The 19094-nt window shown below is 36.5% G+C and overlaps 1 long non-coding RNA gene across 1 annotated transcript in view; it reads right to left on the bottom strand.

Annotated features, from left to right (window-relative positions):
* The window catches only part of LOC139707842 (uncharacterized), a 262953-nt gene that overhangs the window by 237910 nt on the left and 5949 nt on the right, over positions 1-19094 (bottom strand). The window lies entirely within an intron of this gene.

Genomic DNA, 19094 nt, shown 5'->3' with positions numbered 1-19094 from the left:
AACTACAGAACACTAAAGAAAGAAGTCAAAGAAGATGGAAAGATCTACCTTGCTCTTGATTAGGGAGAATTATTATCATCAAAATGAGCATACTACCTAAAGTACTGTACAGATTTAATGCAATTCTGATCAAAATCCCAAAGGCATTCCTCATAGAACTAGAAAAATCAGTCATGAAATTCATCTGGAAAAATAATAGACCAAGATAGATAAAGCAATCCTTAGCAGGAAGAGGGAAGCAGGTGGCATCACTATACCAGACCTTAAAATATACTACAGAGCAATAGTAACAAAAACAGCATGGTATTGGCACCAAAACATACTGGTAGACCAATGGTACAGAATAGAGGACACAGAGACTAACCCACAAAATTACAATTATCTTATATTAGACAAAGGTGCCAAAAACATGCATTGGAGAAAAAATAGCCTCTTCAACAAACAGTGTTGGGAAAATTGGAAATCCATATGCAACAAAATGAAATTAAACCCCTATCTCTCACCATGCACAAAACTCAACTCAAAATGGATCAAGGACCTAAGAATAAAACCAGAGATCCTGTGTCTAATAAAAGAAAAAGTAAGCCCTAATCTCCATCATGTGGGATTAGGCCCCAACTTCCTTAATAAGACTCCTATAGCACAAGAAATAAAATCAAGAATCAATAAATGTGATAGATTCAAACTAAAAAGTTTCTTCTCGGTAAAATAAACAATCAGTGAGGCGAAGAGAGAGCCTACATCTTGGGAGTAAATCTTTACCCCTCACACATCAGATAGAGCACTAATCTCTAGGATATATTAAGAACTCAAAAAGTTTACCACCAAAAAAACCAATAACCCAATCAATAAATGGGCCAAGGACCTAAACAGACACTTCTCAGAAAATGATATACAATCAATCAACAAAATATATAAAAAAAAGTTCATCATCGCTAGCAATTAGAGAAATGCAAATCAAAACTACTTTAAGATTTCAACTCACTCCAGTCAAAATGGTGGCTATTATGAAGACAAACAACAATAAGTGTTGGCGAGGATGTGGGGAAATAGGTACACTCATACACTGCTGGTGGGACCAAATTGGTGCAGCCAATATGGAAAGCAGTATGGAGATTCCTTGGAAAACTGGGAATGAAACCACCACTTGACCCAGCTATCTCTCTGCTTGGTCTATACACAAAGGACTTAAAAACAGCATATTCTAGGGACACAGCCACATCAATGTTTATAACAGCACAATTCACAATAGTTAAATTGTGGAACCAACCTAGATGTCCTTCAGTAGATGAATTTATTTAAAAAATGTAGCACATATTATCAAAATTACACAATAGAATATTATACTCAGCAATAAAAGAGAATAAAATCATGGCCTTTGCAGGTAAGTGGTTGGAGCTGAAGAAGGTAATGTTAAGTGAAGTTAGCCAATCCCCAAAAAACAAATGCTAAATGTTCTCTCTGATATAAGGAGGCTGACTCATAGTGGGGTAGGGAGGGAGAGCATGGGAGGAATAGAGGAACTATAGATAGGGCAGAGGGGTGGGAGGAAAAGGGAGAAGGCACGGGGTTAGAAATGATGGTGGAATGTGATGGTCATCATTATCCAAAATACAAGTATGAGGACACAAATTGGTATGAATATACTTTGTATACAACCAGAGATATGAAAAAATGTACTTTATATGTGTAATAAGAATTGTAATGCATTCCACTGTCATATATAATTTTTTTTAAAATGAAATAAAATAAATTACACTGGTACCTGGAGGAAGTGAACAGATGAGTTTTCTATATTTATGGTTAGAGCTTTTCAGGGAGAATGAAAAATAAGTATAAGCTCTCAGATCGGTCTGACAGCAGGGAGTGAAAATTTTACCACCAGGTAGGTATGGAAATCCAGTGCTGAAGAGGTGCCAAGCAGTTTTATTTAGACTTCTTTGTAATTATTTACTTTTCAGAAAGAAAACAGTTTTAAATATCACTTGTGTAATTAAAATTTTATTTTTCTGTAAATTTAAGGAACCCATACTGGAGATGCCTAGCAAATAAATGTCTGTACTTTGATATAACAGTCTGGTATATCCTACTGTTCTTAATCAAAATGCTCTTAACCAAAATGCTCTGGAACACACCTCTGGTTCCTATAATAAGAGGATGAATATGTAAATCGTGCTAAGTAGCACCTGAAGTGAGATATTTTAATTTAAGGTCTGAGACTCCGATGCTTTTGATAAGTAGAATAGGTCTCCAACAGGCATAGAAGATTTTGGAACCTAAATCCTGCTGAAGGATAAGTAGTTAACACTCTTTCTCCCACATATTTGTGTTCATCCACTGTTCTACATAAAAATTGGCATTCCCTTGGCCAGAGATGCTGTGACTTGTGCTGTGTGCTGTTCAGAAGGGTAAAGAAAAGATAAAGCACTTAAATAATTAACTACCAAGGATGGGATCTTGGTTAATGGTCTCTAATAGCAGATATCTCCCCTGTTGGCAAATATGCACACCAACATCACCACCACCACTATCACCACCACCACCACCACCACCTTGCTCTACTGCTATTTGGTAGCAAAGAGGAAATCTGCAATAATTTAGCAAGCTCAAAAGGGGGATGACCCTTATTTTATCACAGTGTAGGCATTAATGGTTTTCTGCACTGAAAGCTGGCAGTAGGTAAGTCAGAATTCTTTGTTGTAGCAAAAATAATCCCTCCCTAAAAAAAAAAATCTAATTAAGCATAGAAAGAACTTATGTATTAGAAGGCTACCGGTTAGTCCTCATACTCTCTAGGAGGCTCAGAGTTTGGAAAGCCCATCTCAGATTCTGCAGCAAAACTGGCCACACACATGCCATCATAGCCACTCCTGGACACTGGCACTGCTACTGGCATTGCCCACACCCCAGTCTCCAGGCATCTCATGATGCTAGTAAATCCCACAGGATGGCTGCCCTTGGGAACAGACTGCAGCTGCAACCTCTTTCCACTCTCACTGGGGGGTTCTATTTTAAAAATTCCTTAACAGCATTCTCAGTGAAAAGAAAATTAATATTTCACTTAGAGAAAACAAATTTTCATATAGGTTTGAAAACAGTGCAACAAACAAGAGAAAATTAGTGCAGGAGAAAATATGTGCATGGTTGGCTGCAGAGAGCCAGGCCCAATTCATGTGTCCCTCAAGCACCAAAGTAGCAGTTCCTACAGAACCATCTCCAGTACATTCCTCCTCCACACTGAAACAAAACCACCATTCAGTGCAGAACCTGGGTCTTCCCTCAAACTGCCCTCTCCTGTGAATAAGCAGCATGCCAAGTGGAATACAAAGTTGGGATAAATGCTATCATTATTTAACATTGACCAGATACTGTTTTAGTCACTAAATCTTTAGTACTACAGTTATAATTCCTGCTTCATGGATTATGAAAATAACTTCATGAATCTATTTCTAATTAATATTTCTATGTAAAACTTAGCTACAAAATCTCAGGGATGAAAAATCAATAGAATTATGCATTTAGTTTTATGAAAGTGTCATTAATATTTCAGCAAAAACTTTGCTAGTGATTCTTTCTACAAGATTATACTGGCTTTTAATTATAATAGCATGTGATGACATCTAGTGGCTAATGGGCATATTTGAAGTACCCAACTTGATTAAAAAAGAAGAAGAAGATTATCTGTTCCTTGCAAGTTTAGTAAGACTCACCTCAAGTTACCTGGGGCTGGGTTTATGTGTTTGTGTGAGTGAAGATTATTCAGGGAAATGAGCACATGCATGGAGAGATAAAGATTTTCAACCTTTCATTCAAAGGTTGAAAATATTACAGCATGCATTTGCTATAATAGTTACAGATCTATTCAAATTTTCTATTCATTTTTGAATTAGCAGGTAAGTTACATTTTTTGCAGAAATATGACCATTTATTCCCTGTAGCCAGAGTATTCCTATTGTGTTTAATATTTATTTGATCTGTAGATTTATATCCATGACCTTTTTCCATCCCTAATAATGTTAAAGTTCAACATTTCTCTACATTACTTTTGCCAGAAAAAAATAACTTAAAATAATATCCTTAAGTTTTTTCCACTTTGTGTCTTATTTATCTATATATTATCAATATATTTCTTAGAAATATTGAACCCTCAGTCCTTAGCAACTGTTGTCTATTTAAAAAGCTGGAACCATTTATTTAGTGTAAAAATAAAAAGAGCTTAATTTAAGATTTAAAAATTCAGAACTCTAACTCAAGGGTGCAAAAATTTTCCATTTTCTAAAGTAAATTTATTTTCTTTATCAGTAAAGTTAGATTTACTAAGAAAGAAGCCAATGAGACATGGCCACAATGCAATTTGAGATATGTGGTCCCAAGAAGACTACAGAATTTTGGGGTGGGTGGGTGGGTGTGTGAGTGAGTGTGTATGCACGCGCACTCATGAGTGACTATGTGTAACTAATCAACATAGAGAACTCTTCTCCCTCCCAATCCCCCCTTCCAGGCTTGGCCTGGGGCAGGAAGCACAGTCCCTGCTTAGTAACTAGTCTAACCCCTCAGAAAAGAAGATTCTGTGCTACTCAGGCTTCTTTCCTCCTGTGGTACTAGGAATCTTTATTTAATCCCAGAAAAGGGGAAAACTTTCTACTTGTCCTCAAAAATCTCTCTGAAGTTCAAATGCTTACATCAGAACATAAAAGTCAATACTTGCATTTTGTTCCTATTGGTTTTGCTCTCTGCGGATTTTGTGTTATCCCTCCCTGAGGGGTTGAATGTTGCAAGCCTGGCTGCCCAAAAGTGGGGGTGGCAGAGAATGGAGTGGGAGGAGGAAAAGAAATTTCCAGTGAAATGATGTGTTGTGCCTCGGATGTCTTCAGAAGCAAGTCTCAGAAGCTGACTGGTCAATGTATTAGCTTGAACCACATAAGATAATCAACATGCTCCCTTTTTTTTTCTTTATAAAAAGACAGGTTCAACCTAATATAAAGTATTATAATGAGTCAATTCATCTAGGTTAACATATTTTCTTTTTAATAAAAACGAAAGACTATTCTGAATCTGTATTTCTCTGCCAAGAAGGTAATAGTCCCCTCGTGAAGCTATTCTAGGGCATTAGGGTCAGAGACTCTTCAGTATCAATGAATTTTACATTTCATAGTCCTCATTTGGACAAGTTTGGATATCTAGGAGGTGGTGCCATGTGCTTTGGGGTTTGAGAGTATATGCACATTGGAGCTGGTCAGACTGGGTTCTAGTGCACAATTCACCGCTTGATAGCTATGTGACCTTTCTGTGCTTCCGTTTTTTTAATGTACAGAATGAGGATATTAATAATGTCCATCTTATATTGTGAGCAATGAGTGAGCTAGTATTTGTAAAACTCACAGATCAGTGCTTGGTCTATTCTCATGTGACTATTTACTGTTATTGGATATCATGGGTTGAATTTTGCCCCCACCCATGCCCAAATTTATATGATGAAGGCAAATTTATATAGAGAGAAGGAAGTCTGTGGTTTTCTGGGGCTGGCAAATGTAAATGTGGACATGTGGGATATTTTGAGAGTGGTGGTTATATTCTAACTTGAATTGTGGTGGTGGCTGCATAATTCTATATATTTACTAACATCACTAAATTTTACAATAAAGTGGGTGAAGTTTATGGTATATAAATAACTTCAAGAAAGCTGTTAATAACTTGATCACTTTTAACAGAAATGTATAGCTATATGCTTTGTATTTTGACAGTCAGCAACATGGAGCTGGCAAACATTGAGAGGCAAATGGAGAAAGAGCTCTAAAAAGAGCTGTTGCTATAGTGCCGCTGATTACCATCTTTAACATCCCATTTTCCTTCTATTAGCAAAAGTGTCGTCCTTGCCATGGAAACATTCCTAGTGTTTGATTACGTGCGTGACTTTATTTTGTTTTATGGTCTTCATCTAAGGTAGAGCTGATTAATCCCTTAACAGGACCACTCGCCTAATGTTCAGACAGCTCGCACTACATTTTACGTACAGGATATTGCCATTTAAGAAAGGATTATTTACTGTGACAAATCTTATATGGGAAATGAAGCAAAATTTAACTAGGAAAAGGTTTTCCATGCCAGAGTCAGATGTGTATTGCAAGAAGGGAAAACAAACTTCCCTCTAGAGTGGTTTGAATTATTCACAGTCTCTGACGTGATTTCAACATAATCCAACACAAATGCTTCCAGCATCGTCTTTGCCAATTCTGGTGATTGTTACAATGACCCACTCCACTGTTCAGGGAAGAATCCTTTCCCTTTCCAGACCTTGTGGGCTTCCTGCTCAAAGCACCCTAACTCCCTGTGAAAACTGAAGTCACTTAAAAGAGGACTCATATTAATTAAGTCAGTTTCCTACAACTCTCTGAAAGTCCCTTTGGGTCCTTTCTTGGAGCAAACTTTTAACAACCAAATTAATTCAGTCTAAAAGTCCTTTAACACTTTTACTGCTTCTCTAGCAACGTCACGTATTCCTTTTCTAATGTTACCTTGCATAATTATATCTTAATTGCTTTCTCTAGTCTACTCTTCTCTGACCTATCAATATTCAATGTTCTTCTCTACTAATGAGACTTACTATTCTTAACAGCAGAGACAACATCTTTATTTACCTTCAAACATCCTGCGCATAAAACTGTTAAATCTTGCCCATCTTTCAAGGACCCTGCCAGGGCTACCCCTTCCATAATTTATATCTAACATCACCAACCAGATATAATTTCTTAGCCCTTGTAGGTCCTCTACAGATTATAAAACTTCAGCTACATTGTGTTCTCTTTATTATATAGTAATGTATTTACCTATCTTATTTCTTGCTGCACTGTCAGTTTGTGACAATAACAGGTATATTATACTATCTTGTGTTCTCTGTTCTGCCCCAAATCCCAACCTACCCAATATCAATCTCAAAATTGCAATGTGCTCAGTCATATCAATTAAATCAAATAGAAATGCTTAGGCCATTCTTATCTATAACAACACTACCCAAGTATGACATCAAATTCAATGGCAGCAACAGTGACAGGCCTTATTTAGTTTATTTGTGTAAGGAGCAAGAAGCATTTATAATCAATGAACGGAACTTCTCTACACAAATTTTGAAGAGGATGCACCTCTTCTTCCAATCCCACTTTCCCAAAATCTACAAATTTACAAATCTCTCATTATTGCAAGTGTTCATCTGCATCTGGAGTGATTTGTAAAATATTTTACCTTCTGATACACAAGGCAGTGGTATTGTAAATAAGATATTCCTCCTTTGTATCCACATAGACCCATTTCTGAATGAGGTAGTTCTGTTGCAGGATCTAAACATACTGATTACCCTATCTGAGGTTTAGATTCCTTACCACTAATATGAAGATCAAAGTAACGAACTCCTATGATTATTGGGAAGATTACATGAGAAAATGTGTTAAGGCACTCTTGACAGTACTTGTGATAATAATAATAATTTATTGCACCTACTGAGGACGATACACTATTTTTTTCTGAGGACCTAACAATGAATGAGACAGACAAGGAAAGACAAACAGTTTGAAATCTAGTGGAAAAGGCAGATAATTCAACATGCAAATGCAGCTTCCTGTGATAAATAGTAATGCAGAAGTACAGAGGACTTTACAAAGGAGGCACAACAATGAAATTAGAATGTTTCACTTTTATAAATTCTAAATCTTGATATTCACAAAGTATAGTCAATACTAACAATAAAATCTATTTGATGATCTGGTGCTGACATAATGTAAGGAGTCCACAAGCACAAACATGTGGATTCTACAGGAATCAAATCTACAGGCAGATATTCATTCCTTAGCTATACAGAAGAGCCTCTGGATAAATTAAAATCAATACATGTGTCATGAATTTGCATATTTTCCTATTTTGGGTAATAACAAGACTATGTGAAGCGACAGGGACCGATTAGTAGTTTCTGCAAAGCAGATGCCCATGGTGTGTTTTCTTCATTTTCTAAAATAGCATGCTAATTTTAAAAGGCAATATAATAAAAGACATACAGGGTTGTGAATGGAAAAATTTCAAAGCTCACAAGACCTATTTTTCATTATAAGTGGCCTCTGGGGAGTGATGAGAAACCAGCATGCCACTTGTCAAACAGGAACCTGTGGGCAATTTTTACACTCAGGTTTACTTGCAGCAATCTTAGCAGACCATGAACGTTACAGCAGGTGGATAACATGAGCTTAGGTAAATGAAGTCTAATGTCTTTGCTGCTTAACATGAATAACAACGGTAACAGAGGCCTTGAGCTGATTTCCGGGTGCCATGTCCTCTGTCTCTGAACAGAATTAGCGAACAGCTTCAAAGGTGGGACACCAAGTCCAAAAGCCCTTCCCCAGATTGCCATTGACTATGCTCTTCTTATCTCCACTCTTCTGTTCTCTGCACCCAGGGGAGGGAGGAATATGGGTGTTTTAACTGTTTTCCCCCTTCCATTTAAACTCTGAATATCTTGGGCAAGTACAACTTAGGAAAACCTTTTATTAGATGTCCTTTGATTTCTTGTCAGTTCTGCTTAAGGTGATTTAAAATACTGCCTTGTTTTATAATCAAAATACTTCGAGTATGTCTTCCAGAGAGTTGGCAAATATGCATGAGTTGCCATTATATTTCCATGAAAGTAGCAATCTTGTGTTTTTTCCTTTCCTCCTGCTTGCTTTCTTTGTGGGTGACTGCATTATCCAACTGCGAGAGATGATCATGCAGAGTAAATTAAGTTTTCAAAGTCACCAACTAGAAATAAAATAGTGAAGTTAAGTATCAACTAATTGAAATAATACAAAGGAAAATATCTTTTTAATTGATTTTCCTTGGCTTATTTACAACCATGATATATGTATACAGAATTTCAAGTCATCTCTAAAGTATCAACATAGGACTATTACTGGATTCATAGTGCACATTAAGACTAAAGTTTGTAAAATAAATACCCTTGTAATTGCTCAAATAGAAATGCTCCCCTAACCGAGCCAGAAGCTGCTCAGAGATAAATAGTTGCCAGAAACTGCTGGAGGGTTGAAGAAATCCTAAAGCCTATCTCATTAAGAACCATGTGACACTGTCTCAATTTCCTCTTCTGAAAAAAAAATATGAAGATAATAAGAACTGCCTCTTGAGATTGTTGAAAGGGTTGGGCATAGCTGCTAGTTCACTGTGCACATTGCAGATACTAATGGTGGCTGTTCTCATTATTACTCTGATTAATAAAGATTCCATCACACCCTTGGAGACATCTGTAGTATAGAATGCCTCAAACCGCCTTGAGGAACCTGTCTGGAAGTCATGTGTGATACAGGAGAAGCCCTGATCCAGCTGTGGACCTGGTCACTAAAGGGCTCCACACACTTGGCTGGGCCTTTCATTAGCCTTCTCTTGCCATTTCGTCATTTAAATCTTTGAGTCAACTCAAATTGCTTGCAATGGCCCATAAGCTCACAGAATGTCATTTTTATGAATTCTTTAGATTAAACAGGACTCGTGTCCGATATCTGAGAGATGCAATATCTGAGACACCAAATATCCCCATTCTTAAATTTCTGAGCAAATAACTAGATAATGCATCGAGCGTTTGTGGGATGGTGGTTTACTACATTTGCCACATCTCCTAGAGAACTGCCAACTAGAACACTTCAACTCTTAAACACTCCTAGTCTACTCTTCCAGACCTCAAATTTGTAGTTTCTGCAAAGTAGAAACTTTCTGCTGAAAAGAGCAGGCTACTGTACTGATTGATAAAGAACTTATCTCCTAGGGGCACAGAACACTAGACAGATGCTATCATATAATAACTGTCTGTTGTTTGAAAGCAGCTAGTAAGAAAAATCATTGATAAGTCATCTGAAATACTGAAAGTCAAGTGACTTACTCTCCCAGCACCAGTGAGCACAGGAAAATGTAACCCTCTGAATTCTATGTATTCATCAGATTTCTTAATCTGGTCAACTGCCACTGCCCAAGCAACTTTGATAACCACTGTATGGCTTTCTCACCTGGCTGCTGTTACTGGGCTTGTCCTAAGACCCCAGCCCCTCACCACCTCCACCAGGTGAGATTCAGTGCTGTCCTTTGTTCTACCCAGAACATCACTATCAGCCACACTACATGGCCTCTCTACTCTGCAACTTCACATCAAATGCCCTCCTGACATTTCACACAATAAAAATGTATTCAACTGATTGAAATGACTTTTCTCTAAACCCTGTAATAGGATAACAGAATTTTCCACAACACAAATTGAAGTATCCACAAAATTTGCTTTCTAATATCTCTCCCCTGACCTTTTATGTCTCCTTTCAGAAATATTAGTTAAATAATTTGTGAAACCTAATGCACAGTGAAAATTAAGATGCCCTTTATTAACAAAAAAAATTTAGTAATTTTAAGGTAGCAACAAAAGCATACTGAAACCAACTTCTGAGCTCTATGCAAACATGATACATGCCACATGTTTATGGAGCCACACCAGTGTCTCTTCCTCCTGAGTCCTAAACTCCTCTACAGTTATATACTTAGTTTGTCTTCATCAGCCAGGAAAAAAATAACCAGAAATAATTTCCATTGATTTTTCACCAGTCCTTTGGTTCCAGAGGTTTATATTATAGACTATTGACATTTTCTAGTTTTTTCCTCAGAAGCCGACTGTCAACAAATGAATTCACCAAACTAATTATTACACGTGTTACCTGGGGAGTCTAATTCTCACATTCCCATTCAAGTATGACTTCTAAAATCGAAGCTGCATTTTTATGAACTAGTTTATTACTAACTGGCCAGGGAAACTCTGTGCCTGTGGACTGTGTGAATCTCAATCTCTCAAATAACCTTGCATCTGATCTACTTAGAAATAGGACTTCATCCGGGACAAAGATTCTTCAGCAGAACAATTGGTTTCTTTTCTCCAGGATAACAGACAAAAATTTTTTATTTTTCAGTATCTGGAACCAAAAGCACATCTGTAGGTTAAGAGACACTCTACCAGTTAGCAGAGGCTACATCCTGAATCAATAAGCTACAGCCTAAAAATAAAGCCACATGGTCAATTTGGAACAGTGTTTGACTTAAAACAGACCTAAGTGGAATATTCCTTAATTACCACTGTTGTGTAATATTTTTCTGACCCCCTTTTCTCAGGCATGTTTAATTCTCAAGGGTATTTCTAGGCTTTGCGTTTAAGCAATTTAAATCTGTTTCCAATCTGCAGATAATATCATTCGTCCTACCAAACAACCCTGGCCCATGGCAGAGAATAAAAATAAAATTAGAAATACATTGTTAAGTATGTTATTGTTTATATTACCAGATATAACTAGTGTTTTGAATTGCTAGAGTTGTTTAGAAAAGTTTGAGCATCTTTCACTTTCATCAAATTCAGATGTATTTTGCTATATAGCCTATTTTTAAAATAATAATCATAAACTAAATCAGAACTTAAAGAGAAATTATTTTGTATGAGTATACTATGTAGAATTTTATTAATACATATTTTTGCATGCATAGAATGTAACAATATAGTTTGGTCAATTTTGTGCCCAAGGACCTCCCTGTTCCTTTCCTCTGGTTCCCTCTCTCTGTTCTGCTGGTCTGTCTTCTATTTTCATGAGATTCTCTCTGCTCCCCCCAACCCCACTAAAGAAATCTTTTGTAAAATAAATCTTTGTTTTTCAATAATAATAATCATCCCTTACACTATATTTTCTGTCAGGTGTTTTATTATATTCCAATAGTAGGCAGCATGAATTATGTTCCCTTTAAGATCGATACCCAAATTTACTCATCTGAGCCAAATAAATGATTTACAAGCAGAACAGTCATTCAACTCAGTAGAGATCATGTTAATAACACTCAAGTGGACAAGGCAGGGCCATCATATGGAGTAAATTAATTATAATGAATATAATACAGCCAGAATGGGCAGAATCCATGTCACCACAGAACTGTTATCACTTGTCTTTCTGGAAAAGAGAGGAGAATAGACATACTGACACACGGAAAAGATAAGACTTCTATGATTCTTTGACTTTCACCCAGAAGTCAAACAGAATGTGAATGAGAGATTTGAACGTCATGGCCAAAGTGCCAAGTTCTCAGGGTTGGGCTGTCTGGGCTTATCTTCAGCTCTGCCACAACTTCTGTGTTCTCCAAGGCAATGCAGTTTCTTTTCTTCAATTAAATGAAAACTTTGAACCGGATTATCTAAATTTTCTTAAATTCTAAATGCCGGTGATGAAATTTCTACTTAAAAAGGGATAAACAAAAGCAGTTTCTGGTACAAAATCTTCTACTTTCAACACAGACAACGAATATTTAAACATAAAAATATCTCCCTTATTGTCAAAGCTGCCTTCACAAAAATGTTCAGCAAAGAATTCAGGATAGCAAACTACTGATATAAATTTCACATTTCTATTTATCTTCTGCCTACTCCCTTGAAAAAGCAATAAGATGGGAAAAATCCCCACTGATGGGGTTGGGGGCTGAGGGGCATGGAATGTCATTTTCCTGAATTACTCAGGACAATTGGAATTTTTCAAAAAAGTTAAATAAGTTTCATGTTTTATTAGATATAATTTTCTGCAGTGTTTGAAGACATGTTTGAGAAAAATTAAGGTTTGTGTTTAATAACCTTCCGTATTTTTCCCAAAAATGAGAATTTCTCAAAAAAAAAAAAAACCTCATACCTCTGTGTTCCCATTGTTCTATTCCCATTATTCTCTTTTTCTCACCTTCATCTATTTAAAAAATAATCACTCCATAATCTCTGCTGGTTTCATGCTGTACATTCAGAATGTCTTACATGGTTCTGGCCCTCCAGAGTTATCCCTGTTATAATTATGATCCCTCTTCATTCTCCTTTGGATATAATTTTCTGTGAGCAAACTTACTGTTCTTTCATATAAAAATGTCTTAAGAATACTTTTTTTGTATTAAAAAAAGCATTTATTTGATGTACTAGTTTTAGAGTTACTAAAGCAACTCCCCAAATATTCAAATTTCAGGAAGAAAAAAATCATGTACTTTTTTTTTTTTTAAATGAAGGAAAGTATATTACAGTAGGTTTCTAAAGTTTCCAGGATTGAGGTATTTCTTCAAATTCTTTGCCTTTACTAAGTATTAAAGTTGTTTGTCCACCCTTATTGTATATCATGTCCTTCCAGGGGTTGTAAGATACAGTTTTTTTTTTCTTTTAGATCCCAAAGATAAACATTTACTCTGTGTTTCACTCTAGTTCCTTATTTGACAAGAGTCACAAGGGCTCCATTGTTCAAATTTGCATGCTTTATGAAAATATATATTTGTGTAAATTATACTTACAAAGCTTAGTATTTCCACTATGCATAGTTAGAAAGTCTACTAATGATAGGTTAGTAAAAGTTACAGTAAAGAGGTAGGACTAACCCTGAGGATGATATGAGACATAGGAAAACATAACAATATACACCGTCTTCCCAAACTCCATTCCATAATTTTTATGTAAGTGAAAAATGGTTAAAAAGAAAATTAAGGGTAGTTTTATTTGGGATGAATCTTACTAGAAAGGGAATGCATGCATTCATTCTTCCATTATTTATTGAGTACCTACTATGCTAGACTCAAAGCTGTGTCCACATAAGCAGTTGAAGTATGTATGAGAAAAGTGGGAAATTCCTTTTGGTCAAGGAGAGATAAGAAATACAGGCTAATCCAGAGTTCTAGACTCCTTTAGGCCCCACCACCAGCTGGTGGGTGTACCTATTCTTCTCAAATTACCCTTTTCCTCTGAGTCACAACCTAGCCATCGACTTTCCTGAGTCACTGGAGACCATCCATGAATGGGTGGGATGCAGGTGTATCTGTCACCATTCACCACTGCCCTGGGGACAGATCTGTTTAAAGATTAAGTCAACATTTTTTTTTAAAGTAATGAATGATCTGCAGAAAAGTCATCCCAAACTCTCTGATAAAGGAGGGGGGAAAAAAAGCAGGAAATGTGGCAAAAGTTTGTTCTGCTTTGTTCTCTTTTGGACACAGTAAAAAGGAACGGACTTATATAGAGAATAAGGACTATATTTTGATTAGGTGATTTGAAACCCAACATACCTCAGCTTTGCACTTGAATACTTCTAAATAGAGGCATCCCTCACTTAAAAAAAGATAATAATGGTGCTGTCTATCCATGGCTGACAAGGAAATGCTGAAGTCCCAAATTCCTTGATATGTCATTGCACTTGGTTTTTATCTAAAAATATATAGCATTCTTTCACACAAAATAAAACATGGAGCAGAGGAGGCAAGACATATCTTGAAAGACCTCTCCACTAGATACTTGGAAATACTAGGGGAAAAAGGAACAATATCACCCTTTAAATGCATAGTCAAATTTGCAAAAAAAAAGTAAGAGAAACCTAAAGAGAGAGAGAGAGAGAGAGAGAGAGAGAGAGAGAGAGAGAGAGAAACACCAAAGGGAATCCTAAACCAGAATAACAACCTAGCATTTACTGCAGCTGAGTTCAACATTTACAATTCTTAGTTATCTAGAGTTCTTGTTTGCATGTCGGAAAACATGATGTCAGGTTGTCATAAACTGAGCCAGAGACCCTTAAACTTCCCCAGCTTCAGTGAAAGAGTAGACAGGAAAAACTAGTTATCTGTACCAACTGCTGACAAGGAAATACGTATCTTTTAGCACAATACCAGGCCTGGGCTTTCCTGGGTTTCTAATTTAAATTTACCTTACCTGTGTGATCCAGGAACCCAAGGCAAGAAAATAACACATCAGTCCAGTGTGGTACCTGGTGGCACCCAGGCCACCTGAAAAATCAATGCTAATCTTCTTCAAAGACTTGCACCCTCAACCCAATCCTCAGAGCACCCCACAGTTTAAACAATGTGAATGTTACAAAAAAAAAAAAAAACCTTAGTAGACATACAAGTAGACCTACAAATACACATAGAATGTTATTTTTTTAAAAAAACTAATAAATCAGTCCAAATTAAGTGACTAAGGTTTTGTTTTTTTTCCCCATGAAAAGAACACCACTTTTCTAACTATGTTAGCGTTGCCTTAAATACATCAGAGGAAAATAATGAAATCCTAACTAGATCCCTTGAAATCCGGTTGGAAAGGATAGAGAGGTCTACTAAGTGCATGGGAGAAAATGGAAACTAGGTAGGATCATTGTTCCTTTTCAGTTCCATGCTGGAGATCTGAAACCTCAGAGTATTACAGTACCGACTTCCTGGGAAGGCCACAAGAATGTTTTAGAGCAACTGCCAAAGGAAATGAAGGATGATAGGGAGTTAGTGAATAATCCTTATAGAATGGCAGGATTTATAATTAAAAGCAAGTCATTTGAGTAAATGCAGACAAAACTGGTTGCTAGCTATAATTGCTATTTAAGCCCATTTTTTGCTGTCAACAGTGTTGAGCACCCAGTAATCTAATTTACATTACCACTATTTTGGGTTCACACAAACCAGAAGCCCATGTTACATTGTTTCAACGGGGAATCCAGCCAGAGGGGACAAGGACAGAAGATGGGTCAAGTTATGGGTTGCAGAGCTTAAGCCACTCTTACCATGTAGGTACCCAGTCTGCAAAGACAGGCAGAGGTTGTTCTGCAAATATAACACCTGGGAAGAAGACCCAAAAGGAGGGATCTGTAAACAGCAAGTCCAGCAGACACAGACCTAGAGTTCAAGGAAAGCAGGAGCTTATTCTCATCTTCCTCCCACACTGACACATTTCAACTGGATACATTTCACTAAAATTCACCAGTGTCTAACAACTGATCTTGCTTCTAGAATATATTGAAAAATGCCGCCCTATGAGCAAAGGGCAACAACCATATGATATCAAGAGAATGTGCTGTAAACATCAGGCCGATTTCACAAGCAACCAACCACCACCTAGTAGCGACACTAGGAGAAGAGATAAATGGCAGATCCTAATTTCTAATGTTTCATTATTCTGTTCTTGTGAAATTCATGCGGGATTTTAAACATATAAAATATTAAATATTCTTTAATTGTGAGCATTTGAAGTTTTATTACTTTGGAATTGGCTGAAATAGAAATAGAGGGAAAGTGTTCAAGAGTAAGTGGATTGTAATTTATTAGAAAAATGGGATCTCCAAATAGAGGGTATTCCCAAGCCATGCCAGCAAATACACAAGGATCCTGTTCCATTCCCTAACCCCACATCCCTGAATCAGTCCTATTCAGCTGTATACCAAGGACCACATTGCTCTGACTCCATTAACTGAACTTTACCTCTATCTCAGGGAAACCAAAAATGCTTAGAAATTTGCTACAAGCTGGGTGCAGTGGTGCTCTCCTGTAATACCATTGACTGAGGAGGCTGAGGCAGGAGGATTACAAGTTCAAAGCCAGCCTCAGCAACTTAGTGAGATTGTATCTCAAAATTTAAAAAAAAAAAATAAATAAAAGAACTGAGGATATAACTCTGTGAAAAAGTGACCCTAAGTTTGATCAGAAAGGAAGTGGCGGGGGGGAGGGAGGCACAAGCATCTACACCTTGTACTAGAATGCCCCAGGACTACCTTCTGCCTCCCCCCCGAAACTCATTGGTCCACAGTTTCTTTGTTTCTGAGCCCTTTTTGATATTCAATATTTATTCTGTAGGAAGATGTTCATGATTAATGTCATCTGTAGGCTTTGCAATTTTTACTCCTATAGGGTATAACTTCCAGAATTTCCCAGCTAGCTCCTTGCTTCCAACCCATGAGAAGGAGGAAACACTCCTGAATCCCAAGAAACAAATCATCTTGGGGGCAGAGGAGATTTAACAACTAGATTGGAGATTTCCTGAAAAGATACAGCATCCCAGCATCCATATTTTCTGAGACGTAGACGGAAATTTGGACAACCAGCAACTAGTGAAAATGGGCCCTATCAGTAAACAATACAGATCCAACTGAATTGTCCAAACCCTGCTCTTACTTCCCACAACATGGCCACAGCTACTCAACTTCTGGCTTTCTCATTTGCCTTATTCTGGTTTCTTATCTCTTAGGTTTGATACATTCAATTTCCCTGGGTTTGAGCCTCAAAATCCCTAAATATAAATAATAATGTTCTACTTCATCAGTCTCCTAAATATTTTAAGAAACATTCTATCAAACACATTTTGATCTTTCCTATTTTATTCCGGAACCCCCAAAACACACACACACACACACACACACACACACACACACACCCACGGTTGGTTTAGATAATCTCACCATATTTTACACTCATTAGAGCTCATTTGAAGCACTATGCTCAATCCAGATTTTAACAGGGATTTTAGCTGAAGAATGATGCAAAGTGCCAAAACTGCCATAGAGGACCAGTGAGAGGACCTAGAAAGGTCTGACCAGAATTTTTTTAAAACAAATCCTTAGTCATTTGATTATTCTAAACAGGTTGATTTTAATATTTCAACAATTCAATAGCAAGTGTTTGCAGTGGGAGTTTACTTATTTGTCCTCAGCTCTCTGTCTTTTCTAAAAGGGCATTTTACTTTAGGCCATACATTTTCTAAAACTAGAAACATGAATTCTTTGGGAAGACAAAGTTTTGACTATTACGTTGAAGATCTCATGGGGAAGCTACGGCTTCCAGTCATCTGACAATTTCCTATGCTCCGATAATATTAGATAAAACCTCTTCATCAGCAATGCATCACAGGCCCACAGCACTATTTTTCATATTCAACAAAACTTCTCTTTGCATAGATATGTGTCTGTAAAAACAGAACATTCATACTGAGGCCAGAGTGCCATAGAAGGTAATTATAGAGCCAGGAAGGTCGTTTTATGCCAGGAAAAATAAAATGCTGGGTGTCTCATGAAATTTCAGAACCCAGTTTCAAAAGGATCATAACAAAGAGGAAATAAAATTCAGCATGGTGGACCACTCCACAGGATATATTTGTAAGTATGAAATTCTGTAAAATAGCTGATGAGTGCAACTATGTTGGCTTGTTAGAAATGACTCGAGGAAGTTGATGGTCTCAGCAGGACTGCCACGAGTGTGAGCAGGGGTATTTTTTTCCCAGGGAGAAAATAAACCGGTAAACCCAACTTAGACTTTCTATTCTTAAAACTTACAGTCACACATATAAAAATGGATCTTAATTGAGCAATAGAGGAATATTACCGTTCGGGAGTACATTCCTTCATTTTATATGGGTTTGTATGTATATGTGTGTATGTTTAGTTTAAATAAAGATATAAAATCAGACAATTTAGAATTGCTGATTTTAGAAATTGCACATTGAAGTATGAGTTCCATCAATTTATTTGCTGAACTGATTCCAGGTGTGGATTCCAATAAGGTCTTGCTGAAGTATGGTTAACCTCGATTTTACTGAATTTCTTCATTGCTCCATGTTATGCCCATGTACAAAGTTTTTTTTTTAAAGGTGGGAATTGTGTGCTATGACCAAGAAAATCTTGCTAAAAAGTAAATTTCTCCAGATTTTTCTACATCTTGAGGAACATGTTACATCATAAAATAAAGGAACAGAGTCAATATTTCTTCGCAGATGTACTGTATGAACAGAAAGAATTTACTGATTGCCTATCAGATTGTATTAAAATATTTAAGTATGTGAAAAGGCATAAGATTCATAAAATTCATTTATGAATGAAATTCATATTTTATTTGATTTTTAGATTTAATTTAAACACTGAAAGAAATGTGAATCTGTTTTTTTTGCATTTATCACCAATTCATTTACAACCACTCTAAGATTCTATTAATAAAATGTTATTTCTTTTAAATAATTACCAAGGGAAAACACTAAAGGCATAATCATTATGGAGATCTAAACTTGTTCTAAATGTTCTGTTTAGATTGAGTTAAACTAGCATGCATGTTTACAAAGTATTAAAAAATTAAAAAAGAGCAAATTAAAACATCTTAAGATAAATATAAGACATTTAAATGAAAACAATGGAAAATAGAAGTAAAATATATATTTGCATAGTTATGTAATAATCCATGAAATTAAAGTTCTTGATAAGGAGACAACAAATCAAAAATGTAGAAAACCACAGTAC

This window comes from Marmota flaviventris, chromosome 12 (genome assembly GCF_047511675.1).
Source record: "Marmota flaviventris isolate mMarFla1 chromosome 12, mMarFla1.hap1, whole genome shotgun sequence".
NCBI classification, from domain to species: Eukaryota; Metazoa; Chordata; class Mammalia; order Rodentia; family Sciuridae; genus Marmota; species Marmota flaviventris.
Note: the sequence above shows the minus strand (reverse complement) of the source record. Positions and strands in the feature narration are given on the sequence as shown.